We start from the raw sequence: 10,796 nt of genomic DNA, 5'->3' as shown, positions 1-10,796 counted from the left end.
ATTACAAACATGTAACTTCTCACATTTAGCACTGCTAAAATTTCAAGTTACCTAACAGAGCATTAAAATACTACAACCTGCATTTGAGACCTTTTGAATGAAGGTCTTCAATCTGTGTGATTCCTTTTAAATGTGACTGCAGTAAGATGTCAAGACACAATAAGCAGAGGGTTGTGGTTATACAACATTTATATCCAAATTTGGCATAGTTTAAAAAGTCGTCATCATTTAAAAAATTGCTAATCTCAAGAATGGTATCTTACAATTAATTTAAATGTAGAATAATTGAATAGTGTCAAAGGGTAAACTTAATTTAAGGTACCTTAAAGTCCGTGTAAAGCAAGAATAAATATGTGTTCTGAGTTTGACATACAACAGAAAAGTGTGTTGTTAACCATCCTGCCAACTTTGAATGATTAAAAAAATCACCAAATATATGAAATTAGGCTTCAAAGCCGAGTTTGCTGAAACCCCGCCCCCCAGCGGCGGAGTGAGGCCTTGAAATCCACCGGGAATTTTTTCACTGGCCCCGGTGTTACGTCCCAACTGGTTTCTAATTTAACTGGTTTCCTTACCAAACAGCTCCAGCTGTGTTGCGCGTCCGTCAGGTCAGCAGATTCGTCACAAATTCACAAATATACACAGGATATCACCGGACAGGATATCACCGGAGATTTTAAAGTAGCCGTTAAAAAATACACACTTGGGGTTGAGCATAGCTCAGTGGGTAGAGCACCCACCCCATCTGTTGAGGCTACAGTCCTCGCTGCAGGCGACCGCGAGTGGTCCATTCTCCCCTCTCTCCCTCCAGTTTCCTGTCTCTCTCTACTAACCTGTACATTAAAGGCAAAAAGCCCTAAAAAATATACTTTAAAAAAAGTGCTCACTTTCAGAAAAATATTCACTGTAGTAGATGTGAACTGCGTCTTGAAAATCGCCAGAAATATGTTGTCTACATTTGTGAATTGGACTTGACCCGATTTTGCAAACTGTTCATTCATTGGATGAGCCCTTTTCTCTCTTTCCCAGCAGGCCGTGCTCCATTCCACATTTTAAGAACAAACAAAGAAAATAATATATTGCCATTATAATTTTTAAATATACAGCCATGGAAGTTGTAGAATACTGAAATAGAAGTTGATTTAAGTTGCAAAATTAGAAGTGATAAGAAAGAACTGGAGCACAAGAGTGACCATGACTGAGAAATGCACAGCAAGAAAGTTGTATAAATACATCATGGGTTGCAACATCTTCATATGTAAATAGTCCGTTCTCAGTATATTGGCACTGGTGTCACCCGTGTTCTTTCATTGCATATTGACTGGTGTCGTTCGAACGAATCTTTTTCGTGAACGAAGTGAACTGAATCACTTCATGAACTGATTCGTTCCTTTCTCAGTTCAGTTCAGTTGAGTTCAGCCGCGAGCATGGCTGCCGGTCGGGAGTGGAACTGCCGCGACTCACTCACTCGTTCACTGCGAACGAATCACTCAGTGAACGACAACACTTTTTTTTTTTTTTTTTTTTTTTTTTTTTTTTCTAAGTATATTTTTTGTACGTGAACGAGATTCACGTCCTCAGCATGTCGTTCAATGAATCGTTCGCGAACTGCTGAAAGTGGCGCTGTGTCAGTCACTCACTGACTCAGGGCACTGAGGGCTGAGGAGTTGATTCACGTTCAGTACATGTACTGCTAACATTAGCGCTGTGTTGCTAACATCAGTGTAGCATCATGTTATGTTATTTTACTGTGCACAGAGGACACTTTCACTGTGTAATATTTTTAGTGCATGTATAAGCAGCGCTGCGTCTCCCGCGAATGATTGTATAATATAGTCCTTGAACGCACCGTCCCTCAGTAAGTGAACGTGAACCTCAGGGCTGAATCATGAACTGAATGACGGATTATTTGGCTGTTTATCAGTTCAGGGAGTTGGAGAGCACTGAACGATTTGGTGAACGAATCTTTTGAACGAATCATTTTAATGAACGGATTCTAAAGATTCAGTACAGTAAAAAGAACTGCCGTTCCCATCACTAATATTGACCTGCTCATGACAACAGAGTGAGGGCCGCGCACTCGCTTGCGATGGTCGGTGTGCATTTAATTCATGGCGTCGCCGGCCTTCCCGATGGCCACCCTGCCCTTGCCGTCACCTGTCAATCAAAGTCACCACCTCTATCAGAAACATGGATGCTACATCTGAGAGCTTTCTGCTGCTAGCTCAGCAGCTAGCTCGGCGGCTAGCTTGGTGTCTGACTCAGCGGCTAACACGACGGCTGGCTCGGCGGGTAACAGAAATCTTGAAAAAGTTTGTGAAGCCTAGCTTCGCAATTCAAATGTAAATGTTTGAAATGCTTTTTACATCTTTTTTAGAAATACATTTATGACCTATTTAATGTGTTTAGAAGAAAATGTCTGAATTCACTTTACATGGTCTTCCATTTCATCATTGATAGCAGTACAGCAGCAGAGAGACACAGTGATGTAGCCAACCTCCTCTCAGCTTATCATAGATATGTTGCAGACAAAGAAAAGTGTCGTCTTGTAGCTGGTAGATACACTGATGCTCCATGACTTATGACAGCTGGAGAGGTTTTATCATATATCCAACACTCAGTGCAGCTCTGCACTATCACTGTGAAGTCTATCTGCAAGAGAAAGGCCTCATCCATCCAAGAGCTCAGAGCTTTACATACAAAACATCTGAAAGTTATTCATAACATCAGGGACTCTAGTCAATGTTTGTCATTCCAGCAGACACACCAACCTGCACAGAGCAGATCAAGCTGGGCAGGAAGTCAGACACGGACACAACGTAAAGCAACCCCCCAATTTTCTAAATTACACACCTCATGTAGATTTTTGATCATACATAAACAATAAACACAATTAAAACAGACAAATAAAGAAACTGTTTAACCCTGTAGCCTGCTTATGCACAGTAGAGGCCGAGGAAAATGACTAAGTCAACAAAATTGGGCCGTTCAGCTTTGACTATGCTGCTGTATTTGCTGTAGTAGCAGTACAGAACTAAAAGGTAGATGACTCTCCCATAGTCAAAACGTCCCATGTCTGAAAACGCTCACTCTGGGGTAAGATGCTGTGTGGAGAACAGTAAAAGCTCCATTTGATTTCCTTTAGCTTTGGTATGTTTCATATTCATATGACATATTACAACACAAAGTAAACACAAAGTCAATCAGATTGACCAGTAACTCATTCATTTCACAGTTTCGGTGATGTAATCCTGCATCATCAGAATTACATATACCCACATAGCAAAATCAAAGCTTATTCTACTACCTGAAAAGTCTTTATGTGTTTGTCTTGTCTGGTGTTACAAAGTTCTTGTAATGAACATTATTGGTTGACTCTACAATTAAACCTCATAAGTCACAAATAGTAGTTTGGAAAACAAGGTTGAAAGCGAAGCACTTCATGCTGTGTTTAGCATATTTTGGGGTCGATTAGGGTGGTGGTGGTGGGGGGGGGGGGGGGGGGGTGGTAGTTATTGTGTTACATTGACTCATTTTTAATAAGGGATGGATTTACACCACACAAAAAAAGTTATTTTGGAAGCAAAAGAAGCATGTGTGTGTATAAGACAGAAGAAATGTGTGACCAAAAGTCTAAAAACAAATAAAGCAGTATTTGTATGTATGCAGTACATATCTGAAACTCCCTTTGACACACGCACGCACGCGCACGCACGCACGCACGCACGCACGCACGCACGCACGCACGCACACACACACACACACACACACACACACACACACCTCACAGTCCTCAAATTAATGGGGTTTGGTTCATTTGAGTGTTATGACCTAAGGCTGTGTTCAATACAAGCATACAGGTTTCATTCTCACTAATGAAGGAGAGGCTATTCATTTCAAGGTGAATCAAATAATAAAAAAAAATCTAAAAAACATACTGGCTGTTGAAAAATAAATTACTTGGAGAGCGGTTAAATTGTCAAGGCCAGCGGCATTCTTACAGGATTTCTTTTAGTGCTGCTGCTGCTCCACATAAAACACCTTACAGGAAAAAGTTCATTATTTTATCTGAACATTATTGCTTGACCTGAAGTGAAACTTCATATTAAAAAGCAGGACTAAAAGCAAACACTTCAATTGTTCTTAACAAAAGTGAACTTAGGAGAACCTTGTGTGGGCTGCTGTGGGGAAACCTCACCAAGGATGCTGAGCTGTTGGAACAGAAGCATTTTAACAAACCAAAGACTTCACACAGCTCTGTGGCTTTCAGTCAAAGTGATATTAGACTAATCATTTTTAAAACCACAAAGTAAAAGGCAGCATGTCATCTAAAGTGCCACAAGCTGAGTCACTGCTCATTGTTAAGAGGATTTCCTTCCTTTTAAACAAAAGAAACAAAACCTCCTCAGCCTATTCAAAACCCGATCTGCTTTGTCATGACAGTTAAATGTGTCAGTAGCTCTGACTCAGCCTTACACTTCACTTACACTTCATTTCTTTAACATCAACATTGTCACTATATCAGCCGAGGGGAAAACAACAAAAACAATTAAATCTGGAAGCATAAGCTATAAGCGGGCCTTCGCCCTTCAGTGCACCAGAGGAAGCAGCAGGTGTGGTATCGCTACATTTAGTGGAGGTCACCTGACATGCAGATGTATCAATGTTGGATGTTACACAAGGAAGTTAAATATTACTTTGTGTCCACTAGGTGGCACTAGAGAACATCCACTGATTGCTGTTGTATATCGTGTAGACCCCACCATGTACATTTCATATAAATCAGATGATGGTTGTCACATGAGCCTGACTTCCTGTTGTCAGTAGCACAATGAATATGACTCATCTGAGTATGGGGCAGATCAAAATTCACTGTGCTGCCATGGCAAGGGTGTTCCATTCAAACTCAAAAGCTTCGCAATTTAGCATCACAAATGTCTTTAGATGTCACTGACCAAATCTGAAATCACTCTGATTCTCTAGGAGGAGTTCATTTAAGTACAACACCTGTAAACATCAACAACTATGCAGAAACTGAACAATTGATTCAAAATGACTGAATTCCAGTTGGACTTAGGGAAAGGCTCCAAGATGCTTTTTAAGTCTGGAGACATTACATCTAGCTACAGTACCAAATGTTGTACATCTTGATGAAATGTTCCTTAAGGGGTCCTGCACTGACATTTTTAGAGGGTGCTACACCCTAAGCCCAAGATCCATATCAGACAACAAAATACACCCCTGCCATTTGAGGTGTACCCCTCAAAAATGCATTTGAATCTGAAAAAAAATCATAAAAAGAATAATCATAAATGCTAATCATAAAAAAAGAATAATGCCTTCAGATACAATAGGCCCTTAACACCACTGTGTGCCTGGGGCCTAACTATAATGGAAACACAGAATGGAGACAGAGGGCAGCGTGATGCAGAACAGTGTGACAAGTGTCTGCTTACTGCTACGATGCTCTCAGCTCTGCTGCTGAATACAGCAAAAGTCAACTGAACTACTTTCAACCTCTTCTACTGCTGTGTGACTGACTGTTGGCCTGACAGCGCTGTCAGCAGACAGGCAGGAGATATAGTCTGGGTGTGCTAGCTGTCATGCTGGTCAACATGTTTCAACACATAAAGACACCTACTGAGAAGCAGAAGCACTGTGTTGCTAGACTACAGTCTTATACCACAACCGTATCATAATTCATATGATTAAACGACAAAAATATGATGTGAGAATTGCAACATAAATATATAGTGCCTTTAAAGCAAGGTAGCAGTCAGGAGCAGCGTCCATTTTTCACTCCAAACATTAGCCTGTAATTTAAATCCACACACTGCAGTAGAAGATGAAGGGGACAGGATAGAACAGTAACTAACTAAATGTTGCCTACTTACTTTAAGATGTCAGCAAGGTGGATGAGACTTGTGGATGTGTTTTCAGTTGTATGTCACCCTGTAAAGAAACACAGACACACATTTGAACAGATAGTTTGATACAAAGACACTGGATGCTGTGCACATTTCTGCTGTGCTGGTGTGTCCATGTGCTTTCTGTGCATTTCTTTTTCCCACAGAGATGGAGAGAGGTTGTGTTTATTTCCTGTGTATCTGCATTTATACGTAGGACATGACAGGTCCTTGGTTCATCATCATCAGTACTATCCCCTTTCTCCTCCATCTCCTTCTACCTTTCCTTCACCGATCATCCTCCTACCTCCTTGTGGTACAAAATCTCCCATTAGCAGAAAGACATTGTGCTTTCATTATTTCATAATTACGCTGTAAGTCTGCTTCTATGGTTCCCAGAGAGGAAATAAAGACTGAGTATGGCTGGATGTACTGCTATCTGATTTAAACCTGTCATCTTTCTATCGCTCTGTTTCTTTTATGGGAGGCCAGTCAAACAGTTTATCATGCAGGTACTTTAATAGCTGCTGTGTGTACAGTAGAATAGAATAGAATGCCTTTATTGTCATTGCATTGATAAAGAACCATACAATGACATTGGAGTGCTACTCCTGTAAGGTGTTGCCAGTTAAAAAAGAACACATCCTCCACACATTCAGTCAGACATGTTCCACACGATAATGCATATAATAAATAAAAACTAGGGCTGTCAAACGATAAATTTTTTTAATCGAGATTAATCGCAGAATTTCCATAGTTAATGGTGATTAATCGCGTTTTGAATTGCATGTTTAAAATCATGTTATTTTACACTTTTCAGTTTTAAGCCCATATTGTAAAGCATTTCTTACCAGAGTGTCTTAACTGGGAATCAATCACGGCTCTGCTGCGACTCCCACACTCCAAAATGGTCCTTTGGTGGAGCTGAGGCTCGCTTGGCTGCACCTGGGTGTTTAGCATGGACGTGCTAACTCAAACTCCACGTACTCCGGTGGTAGTTAAACTCCGTTTGACACAGGTTGCATTTTACTTTTGACTTGTCAACTGAACCGTCTCAAAGTTCTTTAAAGTTAAACAAGCCGTTCAAAAGTCCAGTAGCTCTCTTACTTTCCATCAGCGCGGTAGGTTTACTGCAGGAGGCCACTTCAAAGCATAGCGCTACAGCTAGAGGAGCTGTCTACGGGGGAGTAGAAGGGACAAAAAGGCTTGCAACATTAAAATGCGATTAAAAAAATTAACGCGTTATGGATTGCATTAATTTAATCGTGATTAACGCATTAGCGCTGACAGCCCTAATAAAAACAATAAATAAATTGCATGTTTGGAATATTGCACACAAAAGAAAACATCATCTTAGTCGTATGCATGTGCAATATATGTGTAATTGTGTTTAGAAGTGGCATGTACCTACAAACATCAGCAGTAGCAATAACATCTACTGTTTCAGTTCAGACATGTAGAATATGACTAAGTGTTATCAGAGTCATAGCACCATGATTGATTGTGAACTTTACAGCCTTTCATTGAGCTTTAAATTATGAAAAAGTGACACTGGTAACTGGTCACTCTGCAACACTGGAGAGAAGTCGCTCGTGCATTATGCTGCCGCAGAAGAACAGATCTAATTGTACTTTTCAGTTGGGTTTAGAAATAAGGAGATACTTGTGTAACCGAGCAATATTGACAACTATACTTACATAGGTTATAAAATAATTTAAAAATGTTTTTTTACATATATGGCCTTAGCTCTACATATATGGTTAGCTCTGTCAAAGGTTCCTTTAAACAACTTCAAAGCCTCCACAGCAACATGTTGTCTCTTTTGTGTTTAACACGAGTAGAACAAGCAGCCACACAACAGTTTGATGATGTGTACTTATCATTAACAGTTAGCTTAGTGTTATCCGCAGACTTTTGGAATAAACACAATGCTACAAAATACCATCTAGCTCAAGCAAATAAACACCTCAGCTTGTCACTACAATTAAAACACTGTCAGGTCTTCTTAAGTTAACATCTCTGTGAAACTTTAATGGCTGATGTTGAGTCTATAGATAGACAGATCAGTGTGGAGCCAGCCAGCAGGACAGACAGATGGTGTTTCATGGCAAAACAATTTCCACTAAACAGATACAGACAGCTACACCAACGTCTGGCAGCTCACTCTCTACCCTGCTCTGCCTTAAACCTGGGCAATTAAAATATCCTCGCCTCACAGCAGGGGAGTGGAGAAAAACATAGTTCTCTCTGGTTAAACATATCATGCCAAAGTGTGTTTCCATGGTAACTGTGGCCCACAAAGAGAAAAGGAAAGTTGTTTAGGAAAAACACACCACGTGCTACAGGGACAGACCTTTGGGACTGTCCTGATTTCAACTCTAGAGTTGAGAGAGATGTGTTGGAGTGTGTGGCTCTCAGTCATTACATTCAGAGAGGTCAATGATCTGAGAAGTAACACCACACCAACGATTAGAAACATGCAGATAATCGAGCAGACCACACTACACAACTCCATCCCCATCACACTGAACCAACTCCAACTCCCATGGGCCTTTGTGTATGTATATATATGAGCATGTGTTTGCATTCCATACAGCAGGTCCCTGTGGACCATAGGCTGCTATCTAAACATCTTCACAGGCTCATGTTAGAATCTGATGGGCCTTTTGTTTGAGCAATGCTACACATGCTTTCTGAACATTGTCTGATTGTAATGTGTTCATCAGAAACAATGAGAAAGGTATAAGTAAGGCAAAAGCCAGAGCACTGACTGCAGGAGAGGAATATTATACTGGTAGTGCTAATGCAGCCCATTCAACAATAGTTACACTTTATTACATGTTTACATTGTGTTGACCACTGATTCTATCAGTTATGGAAACAAGACACTCACCAATCTCATCACCTCTCCTCAATTAACTTGCAGTGTATTAAATGACAGAATGAATGTTTGGGTAGGTTACCATGGTGATGTGGTGAGGGTGAGGTGAGGTGATGCAAATGTGTATGTGAATGCTATGATGGAGGGTTGGAGGTGGTATGGATGTATATTATGGCAGTATATGTGTAGGATGAGTGTCAGTGTCTTTTTACCTGATGTATGTTGTTTTTATTGTATGGTATCTATGTGCTGCATGTTGTTTTTATTGTATGTCTTTTATGTGCTGCAACTTTTTCCCTATCTCTAAGACAAATTTCTCCCTGGTGGAGACCAATAAAGTAATGAATGGCAGCCATTTTATTTGTTTTCGCAGACAAAAACTTGAATGTCCTATATGAATGGAGTCCTATAGAAAAGAATAGGGCAGGAAAAACATAACCATCTCATAATTTATGAGCCCAAATTGTGAGATGGCTACTGTTGACCAACGTAGCTGTGATACGTTTTGCTGTGATGGATTACCTTTCTCAAACAAGTCTCTGCATGTTGATTTTTATATCACACTGAAGCCAATGGAAACAAATGGCTGACTGGAAGGAAGGAAATCAATCCATAAACTTATAGTAAGCTTTAGGAAATGGCCAGCAGTAATGTTCTATACATTATTTGTAGTTAATTGCCTAAAATGTTCAAAGCCACCAGCATGTTCCCATTTCATTTCCTGTGGTCAAACAAAGTAAATGCATGACTTCTCAGCAGGTAGGGATGAGATATTCCTGTCTGTTTGAGCCACACTCTGTGATTCAGTGTTATAGCACAGCAGCAGCTTTCTATTAAATGTTCTAAACTGCTTCTGTACTACCTTAATGCTTTTTGTAGACTGTGAGCAAACTGTGGGATCAAAGAGGTATTATTTAAAGGTACGTCGGGCCTTTGAACACACAGCCCAGTATAGAGAATCCATATTGGATGATTTGTCACCTTGCGATCTCAAATTATCTTAACTAAACTGTCATTGCATTGCGTAGTTAAAAGTATTGAAAATCTTGGAAATACTGGCACTAGTTGATTCTGAAGAATATATATTGACATTATTTTATCATGTATCCATAGTAAGTATGCCACATTGATACTGTGTATGAGACCTGGCCTCAGTCATCTTTTTTTTAAACATATAATGCAACATAATCACTTATGAGTAACACCTCGAGTTAGGGCTGGACAATTAATCAAAAAATAATTGAAACCGACATTTAAAAACTGTAATGGACTTAATCTTGCTCATGTCAATTAATCGTGATGTTCACTGTTGCCATGACAGTAAAGGTTGCATATCTTTAAGGAATTGTATAACTTGTCTCCAGTGATCATTTGAACCCAAACCATGATCTTTACATACTTCTAATCAAGTAAACTAGACATTAACCACAGCGTCACATCTTAAAACATCTTTATTTTCACTCCCTAAAGATGCTCATGTGTGAGGGCAGCAGTGGAAAATACTAAACTAAAGAAACTGTGAAAATACATCATTGTTCATCAAGGGTGAAGATAATCCTTCATTAATCGTAATCGAGTGATTTTTGCCATAATCGCCCAGTCCTACCTAGAGTAAAGTGTTACCAAATCCCAACCCTCCTACCCAGACTTACAGTATACTGAACATGGCATCCAGATTAGTATCTGCAGTGTCTATCAGTGCACATCGCCACATTCTCTTCACTTTTCTTTCCACCACTCACTGCCCACCAGTTGAAAATATGTTAGTAGGGGCAGGGACCCATAAAGCTGAGGAGACAGTGTGAGCCAGCCTGGGCTTCTTTCAAAACACTTTGCAGTGCAGCCAGGAGCAGCATGGAGACACACGCCTCATGCTTGGCTTTGCAAAATTGCAAAATTAAAACACATTTTATAATTTACACTCATTGGCAGATGGTGGAACAGCAACATTTCTGACCAATTCAAATGAATCCAGTGCAATCTGCAAATCAACTTGAACTCAACAACTG

Source organism: Scomber japonicus, chromosome 20 (genome assembly GCF_027409825.1).
Source record: "Scomber japonicus isolate fScoJap1 chromosome 20, fScoJap1.pri, whole genome shotgun sequence".
NCBI lineage: Eukaryota > Metazoa > Chordata > Actinopteri > Scombriformes > Scombridae > Scomber > Scomber japonicus.
Note: the sequence above shows the minus strand (reverse complement) of the source record.